The sequence below is a fragment of the Papaver somniferum genome, chromosome 9 (assembly GCF_003573695.1).
Source record: "Papaver somniferum cultivar HN1 chromosome 9, ASM357369v1, whole genome shotgun sequence".
In the NCBI taxonomy this organism is placed as follows: Eukaryota; Viridiplantae; Streptophyta; class Magnoliopsida; order Ranunculales; family Papaveraceae; genus Papaver; species Papaver somniferum.
This window is the reverse complement of record NC_039366.1, coordinates 113,618,943-113,631,091: the sequence shown is the minus strand read 5'-3', so window position 1 is coordinate 113,631,091 and position 12,149 is coordinate 113,618,943. Positions and strand designations below refer to the sequence as shown.

Here is a 12,149-nt window from a genome sequence, read left to right as displayed (position 1 = left end):
AATTAAAAAAGCATAAGAGTACCTTTAGCTTTGTCCCTTGTGATTCTCATACCAAGAATCTGATATGCTTCACCAAGAATTTTCATAGCAAATTCTCTTGCTAAGTGTTTCTTCAAGTTCTCAATTTTCTGTTAAGATGTTTCGGCTACCAACATAACATCTACTACAATAACAATATGATGTAGAAAAAACCATGCATAATAAGTTTTGTAATCCTTCATTAGCATAATTTTCTTTTTATATCTCTAATAACTATCAAATCCAACCGACTAGTACTAATAAATAAGAAAATTTCTCTTTATTTCAAGTTTGGTTGTCATATTTTAGTTCCAAAATTGAAGTTGCTTGGTTTGATTACTATTGAGATTCGCTCTTGTTACTCACGAACAACATGAATACATATCAACGAACATACCATTCATCATTTTGAGGTTAGTAACACAGACTTGACTTGTTCAATTTCTATCATAGTTCTTTTTTTATTGATCGGTAAATAAATTGGTGCTGACGAGTTGCAAACTCCAAGTCACCGGTATTATCACCCACCGACTTTACCACTGTAACACAATGACATCAACTTATATCATAGTTCTTTCAAGTCAATATTTATTTAAAACATAACATACCGAAGTATAGTTTGTTTACTTGTCTCTAGTATCAGTGACTTGGTCATTATACTAGGATCAAAGCATCAAGGAAATATATATTAGTTGTTTCGTACAACTTGGATATATAGAGTTACGAGGCATAATTTATTTATAGGCTTCGTAAGTCGATGTAACAATAATTAGTAACTTGTTACTGTTCGGTATGTTTGAACTTCCGGAATGAATTCAACCCTTGGGATTTTATATACATAATCTGAGGAAGTAGACTTGAGAAATTATGTTTCGTAGTCGAAAGAGAGTTCAGAAACGATCCATTTGTGAGACCAATCCCTTGTGGCAAGGACCGATCCTAGGTACATGACTGATTTTTGTCCGATCCTTTTTAGAGTTTAATCTGTATTAGCATTTTCTATATGCTTGGAGATCTTCGGGTTTAAACAAACATCGAGATGTATATGGATTGAACTTGGAATGTTCATATAATATCGATATAGTAATTTGAACATGTGCTAAACTCCTATTACTTAAAGGTCAAGTATTTTCCTTGATTATCAAAGCGACATCCTGAAACCGAAATACTCAGATATCTTTTAGATATTAGAATTTATGTGTTTACGATATTCCAGAGGTTTGCATATCTCTAGTTACTATATTAGTTAAGTATATGAATGTATGCTAACTAATATTACAGTTGGAATTTGTCAAAATAAAATATACATTTATTGCATATTTTAAGGATTTTCGGATTTGGTAATTCCTAGTTTTCCAAACAAGCCTTGGTCACAACACTATAAATAGTGGAGATTGTATTCTTACAAATCCATCCATTGACACACTGCCTAACCATTTGTGTGGGAAGCTAACTCGTTGATGGAAGAGAGGAATCAAATTAGACGAGATCTCTTCGTCACCTTCATTTAAAGTCTTCTTTGGGATGAAGAAGCTTTTAGTGGTATTGTTGGTGTGGAACTAAATCATATTGTTATTTTAGTCTTTGATTATTGATTTGATTGACTAAGGGTATAGTTATTCTTGATAGATAAAACTTGATTATTCCATGGTCATTCCCTTATGATGTAAGGCCACTCAAGTTTGTTTGAGGATTGACTATTTCAGATATAATCGATTCTAGGTCTGAAGATAGAACTAATAAGCATCCAACATCAACAGACTCCATTCTATGTGTGATCGATCATTGATAGGAATCAAGTTGTTTGTGCAGGTCATACTTTAAAGATTGATGACTAGAGGATTTTATTTTTGGTATTCTGATTTTTGTGATACTTCGTGCATACTTTATCATCTGGGATTTAATAAGCAGTTTATTTCGATAAACATCAGATTTGTGGAAAGATCATGCAAATTTGTTAGTTGTTTTTCCTCGTATAATCGATTGACTATAGTTTTTAGACTGAGATAGATTATTTCTATCATCTTTGTCTTGGCATTGATCTTTGACCAAAGGAGTTTATATCTGATAAACGAAAGATCCTTTATGCTCAACTTATTCAAAATTAGACTAGGTCCTTGGGGTTTTCTGCCTTGCAGTTTTCCTCGTTAACAAAATCTTGTGTTTCGTGTTATTTACTTTACTTCCTTGTTACAATTATCATAGTTACATTTAAAGTAACTACACCAATACGTTAATCCACTTCATATATGATCCCATGTTTAATTCGGTTGTGAACATATAAATACATATCATGCTAACATTATGTTGAAGTAATCTTTTGAAAGTTATTGTTTCTGAAGATTATAAAAAAAATGTGTGTATAGTAGGTTGATATGAAAAGATTATGGTGTACTTGGTACCCTCATCATTTCAATGTAATTTTTAAAATAGTAACTTTGTACTGTGTATATAAATATTAGAAAACGTTGTAGTAATGTTAAGGATCTACCCATTATTGGTTACATCTTGAGCATGCCCGTACCAAGAGCTTAAGCTATCAAGGTAATGGCCTTGACTGGAATGTCAAAAGAAGAAATCTCCCAATGGTTTACCGTGAAACAATGCATCGGACCAGTACAACCTGCAGGTATGTTTTTGTATTATCTCTAGTATGATTCTTTTCCGGAAATTTGATTCCTTTATGCATGTGGGAGGTCTAGATGTCTCTGTTACTTGCTGCAATTGTATTGTATGCAGGACCCTTGTTCATATGATTATTTTAGAAGGATCCTAAGTATGTAATTTCCTTTATATTAACTATTATATTCTGTATTCCATAATTTTCATCAACCAGTCAATTTTTTTTTATCGGTTTTGCCCCAATACATCTTAAAAATAAAGTATATTTCCAACAAATTGGCCCATCAAGTTTATAGGGTGAAAGTTACACATTGATATTTTGTTTTACCTGTATGTAATGTTTTTTCAATGTGCAAAAACCGCCCAAACTTACATGCTCAATAAAAACGTTTGTCCTTATAGAGTGAAAGTAGTTGCAATAATTTCGTTTTCTAACTAGGAGTTCAGAGTGGTTATCACTAAATAATTTTGGATTTTAATTATGAATACGAAATTTTACATGTTTCCAACTGTGTATCACTCAGATATCCTCCTAAAATTATTGTTCCTTTAAATATACCCAAGAATCTCTTAAGAATACACACAAATTAATGTGAGTTATATATACACATATATGATACATGTCGTATAACACATATAACACATAATAAATCTTTCTTGTTGTTAGCGATTGTATAATAGCTATTAGAACAAAGAGGCATACTTGTTACCAAATCCGAAATATTAACTTCGTTTAAAAACTAAATTCCTTAAACAAAATAGTTGAGGCAAGAAACATTACTTTTATGTAGTTGTTTTTATTTGCATAATATGACATATATTATCTAAGTTATTTTCTTTTTAAGAAATTATATATTTTATATAGAGCCCTCATGTTTGGTGCCTCGCCTAAAGCCCCTTAAAAAATTGGTGTGGTTCTGATCTTGGGTTTAAGATGTTCACCATTTCATCGAAGAATTAAAATAGCTTCATACTTAGTATGAAATATAGAAAAAATGGTTTGTTGCAAATATAGTTGATTTTGCCTATATGGCTACATAAAAGGATAACAAAGCCTCATTAAAGCTCTTCATAAACAAGCTTAAATTTATCGAAGTTAATATTCCATCAAATGTAGTCAATCCATCGATCGAGTTACACAACAAGTCTATATCATCTAATACTCGAATTATGAGGTTGAAGACCGAAGATGCAGAAAGTCCCTATAAGAAGTTCATGGGAATAACATAAGTATTCCCATTTGACATCGGTAATGTATTGAAAAACAAGATAATTTTGGTACTTGGATTGCATATCATCAAAGAGAATTTTGGAAGGAATTTCAATCCTATTCTCTTCAACCAAATGGCTTTCGGTCGTCTGTTGCCGAACCCCTCTTATTTCTTTGTTCCTACGAATCACTGGCCGACATGTGTCCAGTATTTTAACAACTGGAATTTAGATTTTGCACGACCAATTTAAATTATTTTTCATAGAGAAAAAAAAAGAAATATTTTATTCTTTCCTATTATTGCAGGAAAAGCTTCATAATCAATTATGAACCAAGTGTACTGCTCGGTCGAACTCGCAAGCGTTGCTATCTCAAGCTTGTTTGTAAAGTTTAGGTGATAAAAATTATAAGTCTTGATTTCTAGTCTACTTATAGCTATGTCTCAAACTAGGATAGAATGTGTAGTTGAGCTTTAGACTTCACGACTGATAGACGCATTTATGTGTCTATTTTGTTCGCGATTTTCTATATTTTTAGTACCCATTTTTGTACTTATTTGATTATTTTATGTTTTTGTAGGTATTTTTGGAGAAATAAGCTTTCGCAACAAGATTGGCTCGAAAAGTGATATTTGGACCTCCGGGAGGAATTATTAAAAGCACCCCAGAAATGCGTTAAAGGCACCCGAAGGACAACTGCTAAATGGACCCCAACAGTGGATAAGGGGTACCAAATTACTAAGGGGTACCCAAATTACTATCGGCACCCATCAGCAGGATAAGGGGAAACCATCTTCCTTATTTGAATTCCTGGTTTTGGCGGGAAAATGGTTTTCCACGAGCAGAACTTAGGGTTCGATTACTAGAGGGCTTATAACGCGATTCAATTGCTATATTTAGTTGCGCTGGACTTGACTGAGTTAAAAGTACCTGGTTTGGCATGGACTTGGACTGGATAATTGGGAAAAGAGTTGCAGCGAAGGTTTGAAATTCAGGGTTCGAGTTCGGTTGAATTTTAATGTGGCTCAATCGCAGTTTTCGGCTAGAATAGATGTGATTCGACAATACAGGGATTAATAGACAATATATTTCTGTTACCTTATTTATCTGGGAGAATATACGATATGCAATAAAGTCTCCCAGATTTTCCTGTAACTCTATTTATATGATTTTATGGAATAAGAATAACCAACGGATTGATTAACATCTGACATGGTATCACGAGGCCAAAAACGGTCCTCCTTCTTCTTCCTCTAAAAACACCAACAACACCAATAATCATCAATGGCAAACAATCGATCCTTACCGAGTAATAAAAACACCTTACATCCGGCTTTCGCCGTTTCCAACATCAAAGTTTTGATCCCTGTTACACTAGATATCAAACAAGACGAATACTCTTCATGGGTTCTCCTATTTCAACTTCATCTTCAAGTACACAACCTCCTTTTTCTTATAGATAGTTCTTCCCCCACACCAGATCTTGACGCTGCCACCATCCTACAGCTTGACGCCCTATGCCGTCAATGGATGTTCTCCACCATGACCAAAGATCTGATGCTGACTGTTCTCAAAACTGGAAAAACTGCGAAGGATTTATGGGATCATCTCAAACGTCTCTTCCAAGACAACAAAGGAAACCGCGCTGCCAGCCTTGAAAGTAAGTTTGTCAATCTAAGATTTATTGACTGTAACAACGTTGATGATTATTGTGATAAGCTACAGGCACTCTCCAGTCGATTGAGTGACCTCGAGTTTCCAATGGATGAAAAACGACTAGTTATCCAGCTTGTCAATGGACTTCCGGAGGAATATAATACTGTTGCCTCCTTCATTCAACAATCGATGCCATCGTTTGACACTGATCGATCTCAACTACGCACTGAAGAGATTCGCCGTGAACATCAATCTACATCAAATATCATGCTGCCCTTGCTGCCGGAACACCGCACACCTCCCATCACCTTCCTGTTGTTGCACAGCGTCATCAACAAAGTCTGGATCGCACAGCGCCGTTGCTTCCAAATCCAACAGGCCCAGTGCTTTCTCACCCGCAGCTCACTACTGAATCGAACAGAAGCCCACTACTGCCCAACCCAGCAAGCCCATTTCCTCCTTACCCACACTGGGCTTATCCGGCTACTCCCTGGAACGTTGCTGCACCTGGCCCATATCCGGCTACTCCCTACTGGGCTTCTCCCTGGAATGCTGCTCCACCTGCCAGCCGCGGACGAGGTCGCCAGAACCGTGGTAGAGGACGGGGTCGTGGTCGCCATCCTACAGCCGGTCGATCACCGCAAGCCTACATTGCTCCGACCACAGACTACCTACAACCGTCAGATATCGCCGAAGCCTACAGCTCTATGAGCATTCGGACACCTGATGATGATTTCTATATGGACACCGGAGCAACCTCTCACATCACCTCGGATCCAGGTACATTACAAAAAGTTTTTAATTCTAGTAATGTTCGTTCTATCTTGGTGGGAAATGGCAATAGCATTCCGGTAACTGCTAGTGGCTCTAAGTACATAAATCTTCCAACTCACACCCTTCACCTCAACGACACCCTTGTCGTTCCTTCCATCATCAAAAACTTAATCTCTGTTCGAAAATTTACCACTGATAATCATGTGTCTGTTGAATTTGATCCTTATGGTTTTTCTGTGAAGGACTTGAGTTCGAGGAAGACTATTCTCCGATGTGATAGTTCTGGGGAGCTCTATCCCATCACCACCTCCGCCGTGCAATCCTCTTTTTCGCCACCACCTCACCAATATTCTCTTGCCGTATGCTCACCTACCGTTTGGCATAGTCGCCTCGGCCACCCTGGCAAAGCTGTCCTCGATACTTTACGCACAAAATCTTTTATTCAATGTAATAAGGATAATTCTCCCAATCTTTTTCACTCTTGTCAAATTAGCAAACATGTTCGTCTTCCCTTTTATGACTCTCAGTCTACTAGTATTGCTCCTTTTGATATTATTCATAGTGATTTATGGACGTCTCCGTTGAATATAGATACGGGATTTCGTTATTATCTTCTATTTCTGGATGATTTCACTAATTATTTATGGGTTTTTCCACTAAAATTAAAATCCCAAGTCTTCACCAAATTTTTGGAATTCCAATCTTTTGTTCAAACTCAATTCGAACGCCAAATTAAATCATTCCAATGCGACATGGGTCGCGAATTTGACAATTCCACTTTTCACAACTTTTCTAGTAAAAATGGCATGGTTTTTCGCTTCTCGTGTCCTCACACATCATCTCAAAATGGTAAGGCTGAACGCATGATTCGCCGAATCAATGATATCACTCGTACTCTAATGTCTCATGCCTCCGTTCCTCCCAAATATTGGGTTTATTCTCTTCTTATGGCTGTCTACCTCCACAACATTATTCCTACTAGACTCCTCAATTTACAATCCCCAATGTCCATCTTATATAGACGCCAACCCACATATACTCATCTTCGCATTTTTGGTTGTCTTTGCTACCCTAATCTCTCCTCCACCACACCACACAAACTTGCTCCTCGCTCCACTAGGTGTGTTTTTCTTGGTTTTCCACCCAATCATCGTGGTTATCGTTGTCTTGACATTTCCACAAACAAAATCATTATTTCGAGACATGTCACGTTTCATGAGAACGTATTTCCCTTCTCTATTTCCTCTTGTCCAAGCTCTTCCCATACTCACGACCCACAAACCCATCCTCTCTATTCATTCCTAGATTCCTCCACCTATCCATCACATGTGCCTTCAAATTCTGTTGAGCTTGTACCCACGCCCATTTCCGCTCCACCTCCTGAACAAGGCCCATCTCCTTCGACCTTGTACACTCCTCCACACCGCAGGCTAGCTTATCCCTCTCAGCCCATTTCCACTCAGCCCACTTCCACTTCTACTCAGCCCACTTCTACTCAGCCCATTTCCACTCAACCCACTTCTCCTCTGCCCACTTCTATACAGCCCATCTCCCTCGACAGCCCAACAACCTCACAAACTCAGCCCATCTCTGTGCCTGCCTCTTCCAGCCCACTTCACCAAGCCACACCTTCCTGCCCACAGCTTCGAGCGGCATCCCGTCCAACAACCAGGGCCTCCCGGGGCATCTTCCGTCCCATCCAAAAACTCAATCTTCATGTCCAATCCACAATTCCCATTTCCCCTCTTCCCCGTTCTCATCTTTATGCACTTAGGGACCCAAACTGGAATGCTGCCATGAAGAACGAATATAATGCTATGATTATGACCAACACTTGGGAGCTGGTTCCTCGCCCTAGTAACACTCATATCATTCGGTCAATGTGGCTTTTCCGTCACAAGTTTCACGCTGACGGAACTTTGCAACGTTACAAGGCTCGACTAGTGGCCAATGGCAAATCTCAACAGGTTGGAGTTGATTGTTTTGAGACGTTTAGTCCGGTTGTTAAACCAGCGACTATACGCACTGTACTCAGTATCGCAACATCTCGTTCTTGGGGCATTCGTCAACTAGACGTCAAAAATGCCTTTCTTCACGGTAATCTGGCTGAAACAGTATATATGCATCAACCACCAGGTTTTGTTGATTCCGCTCATCCTGATTATGTTTGTCGCCTCTGTAGGTCTCTTTATGGCCTTAAACAGGCCCCTCGAGCATGGTTTCAAAGGTTTGCACAATTTATTACTGGTTGCGGTTTTCGTGGAAGTGTTTGTGATCCGTCACTTTTTGTCTATCACTCTGGTTCGGACACTGCATACTTATTATTATATGTGGATGATATTGTCTTAACCGCTTCTAATGATGCACTTTTAGAGCGTTTCATTGGGTTGATGAAATGTGAATTTGCTATGACTGACCTTGGCGCGTTACATCAATTTCTGGGTATTACTGTGACTCGCTCAGATTCAGGATTATTTCTATCACAGTCCTCATATGCACAAGATATTATTGCTCGTGCATCAATGACGAACTGCAACCCAGTCACTACTCCTGTTGATACACAACCGAAGCTCAGTACTACATCTGGCCCTCCACTCGAGGATCCGACTTTATACAGAAGCTTGGCCGGGGCTCTTCAATACCTGAGGTTCACCCGCCCTGATATTACATATGCCGTGCAGCAGGTTTGTTTATTTATGCATGATCCCAGGGAGATACACATGCAAGCTATTAAGCGTATTCTCAGGTATCTTCAAGGCACTCTTGATCACGGCTTATTTCTCTCCGCTTCCCCTATCACGGGCTTGACTGCATACTCTGATGCTGACTGGGCGGGTTGCCCGGACTCTCGTCGGTCGACATCTGGCTACTGCATCTTTCTTGGAGACAACCTGATTTCTTGGTCATCCAAACGACAAGCTACTGTATCTCGTTCCAGTGCGGAAGCCGAATACCGAGGAGTTGCCAATGCCGTTGCTGAAACTACTTGGTTACGCAACTTACTTCTCGAGCTTCACATCCCTCTACGTCGTGCCACAGTTGTCTACTGTGATAACACTAGTGCAATTTACATGTCAGGGGATCCTGTCCAGCACCAACGCACTAAACATGTGGAGATTGATATTCATTTTGTACGAGAGCGTGTACGTATCGGTGAGATTCATGTTTTGCACGTTCCTTCTGACAGTCAATATGCAGACATCTTCACCAAGGGCCTTCCTCGAGTATTGTTTATTCGTTTTCGTTCTAGTCTTAACGTGTGCTCCTCTCCCGTTACGACTAAGGGGGTGTAATAGACAATATATTTCTGTTACCTTATTTATCTGGGAGAATATACGATATGCAATAAAGTCTCCCAGATTTTCCTGTAACTCTATTTATATGATTTTATGGAATAAGAATAACCAACGGATTGATTAACATCCGACAGGGATGATATGTCCCATAGATTCGATAAAAGAGGGATGAGTTCACCGGTTTGATAAAACGGGGAAGAAACAGGGTTAACGGGAATTTTTGTGGTTTATGTTTGGAATATACATGACAGAATGGAGAACGAAAACTCAGCCAAGATTTTATCTACCTAATATAGAGAATTTGGAATGATTTAGAAGACGTGCGAAGGGGTCATAGAGAGGAAAACCCGTAGCTCGGCAGGGAAGAAAATGAGAATATTTTCACGAGATTTTTAAGGCATGTGGTGTATAAAAGGGGTTGTACGAGTTCTAGGGAGGTTATCGAGACCTTGGTACACTTTAGAGAAGTTTCAGAGAGCTTAGAACCCAAACAGAAGAGAAAGAAAAATTCACAGGCGAGCTGCAGACGAAGAAGAAGAAGAACACAGAACAGCACCTTAGAGCAGTCGCAGGAACCGTCACCTATTCTTTCATAATCAAGCTCTTTTGTAACAATTCCAACAATTAATAGAGTTCGCAACAGTTCTGTTAAAGGTTTCTCTGTAACAGTGACTTCTGTAACAATTATATCTGTTATAAACTCGCTGTTTTACACCTTTTCTCCCTTTTAATCAACTTTTGAGCAACAAACATGTATTTTTAGCAAGTGATTAATATGAGGAGCTAAACCCCTTTGTTGAGGCGACGGAGGAAGCCATTTTTCCAATTACTATGTGGTAATTTCTATTTAATTAATTTTTGCAATCTCTTTTATGATTATTTGCACTGAACTGAAATTGAATATATGATTCTGATTAAGTGGTTGTGTTCTCAATTGATGGGTCATGTTTAGGTTAAGTCTTTTGATGATCCATGCTTTCGATTTACAACTATTGTTTTGAGAATATACTTGTCTAGGCGAAAATATTAGAATCACTTTAAACGTAAAGAGTTGCATGAATATTGATGAGATTAAATCACATAGAAATTGGAGATTGGTGGAATCCCGAGTCTCAGTGCTTTTAAAATCTTGATAACAACATCGTCTTGAGTTTTCTATTTTAAAATATAATTCTAAAATCAAATCTCTACAAGTCTTTAACGAACCACTTTTCTTACCACTGTAAAAACTACATCAATTTTTGACGCCGCCGACGCGGACTTGTATTTAGGTTTAGGTTTTAGATTTTTTTTGTTTTTATTCTTTGTTTAATTTAATTAGAATTTTATTTTCTAAATTTTACTTTGGTATTTTTTGTTTTTGGTATGCAGGATTGACTCTAAGCTAAAGTTGGAAAGTCAGACTTGCTTGCCATAAAAGGAGAAAGCCGAAGATTTTATTTTTAAGGACTTTTATTTATTCGTTTTTTTTTCCTTTTGGACTTGTAATTTTCTTTGATTTAGTTGTTTGTTATTATTTAAAAAACACACACTTGCACACACCAATTGCATTTTCGTTCGGCACCGATTTTAGGAAAACAAGTGGTTTAGTACGGTGAACCCTCTGTGCGTTATCATCCGAAACACCACAAACCTCAGCCTCGTACCTTTGGGTATATTTTGTTGTGGTAACCCAAGCCTACCTAAATTAGTTAGCCCAGCATTTGCATGTGCATAGTTTTTGGTTGAATTTTTGTATGCCAGAACGTAAGAGAGACGCTCTAGGACGGTTTATGCGTGAAAAACCTACAAGTGATATTTTAGGAAACAAGAGTCTTGATTACCTTAATCTATAGAGTCCTATTTTTGAACGTCGTGATTTTACTGAGGAGAGAATCCCTATTACTCAAGTAGAGCCAGAAATGGCAACTTTGAAAGCTTTGTTAAATCCGACTAGGATTACTCGTCCCTCGTGTATCAGGTTAGCAGAAACTGAAGCAAATTATGAACTTAAACCTGGAACCTTACAGATGCTCCCAATCTTTTTAGGGAAAGAAAATGAAAACCCCTATTTCCATGTTAGGGACTTTGAGGAAATTTGTAGTGCCCTAAAGATTAGAAACCTTGATGATGATGCTTTGAAACTTAGGTTATTCCGTTTTTCCTTGAAAGATAAAGCTAAATCGTGGATATATAGTTTGGCTTCCGGGTCAATCGAAACATATGAACAACTTACATCTGCCTTTTTGAACAAGTTTTTCCCTAGGCACAAAACATCGTCTATTAGGACGCAAATCTGCACGTTTTCTCAACAGGAGGGAGAATCTTTGTATAGGTATTTGGAAAGGTTCAATGATTTATTAGCCCAATGTCCTCATCATGGTTTAGAAAAGGTTAGGTTAGTTCAGATCCTTTATGAGGGTTTAGATTATTCCATTACAACCATAGTGGAAGTTATGTGTACGGGTGGGTTTGAAAACCAAACAGGTGATGCGGCGATGACATTTTTGAATGAAATCGCCGAAAAGACCCAACAATGGGAAAATAATAAGGAACCCCAGAAAAAAATTCTCCTAGGTAGAGGAAACGTTAATA

The 12,149-nt window shown here is 38.2% G+C and overlaps 1 pseudogene; it reads right to left on the bottom strand.

The window, feature by feature from the left end:
- Nucleotides 1–11,840: 11,840 nt before the first annotated feature.
- On the bottom strand, nt 11,841–11,940 carry LOC113314569 (annotated as a pseudogene).
- Between the last annotated feature and the right edge of the window lie 209 nt (nt 11,941–12,149).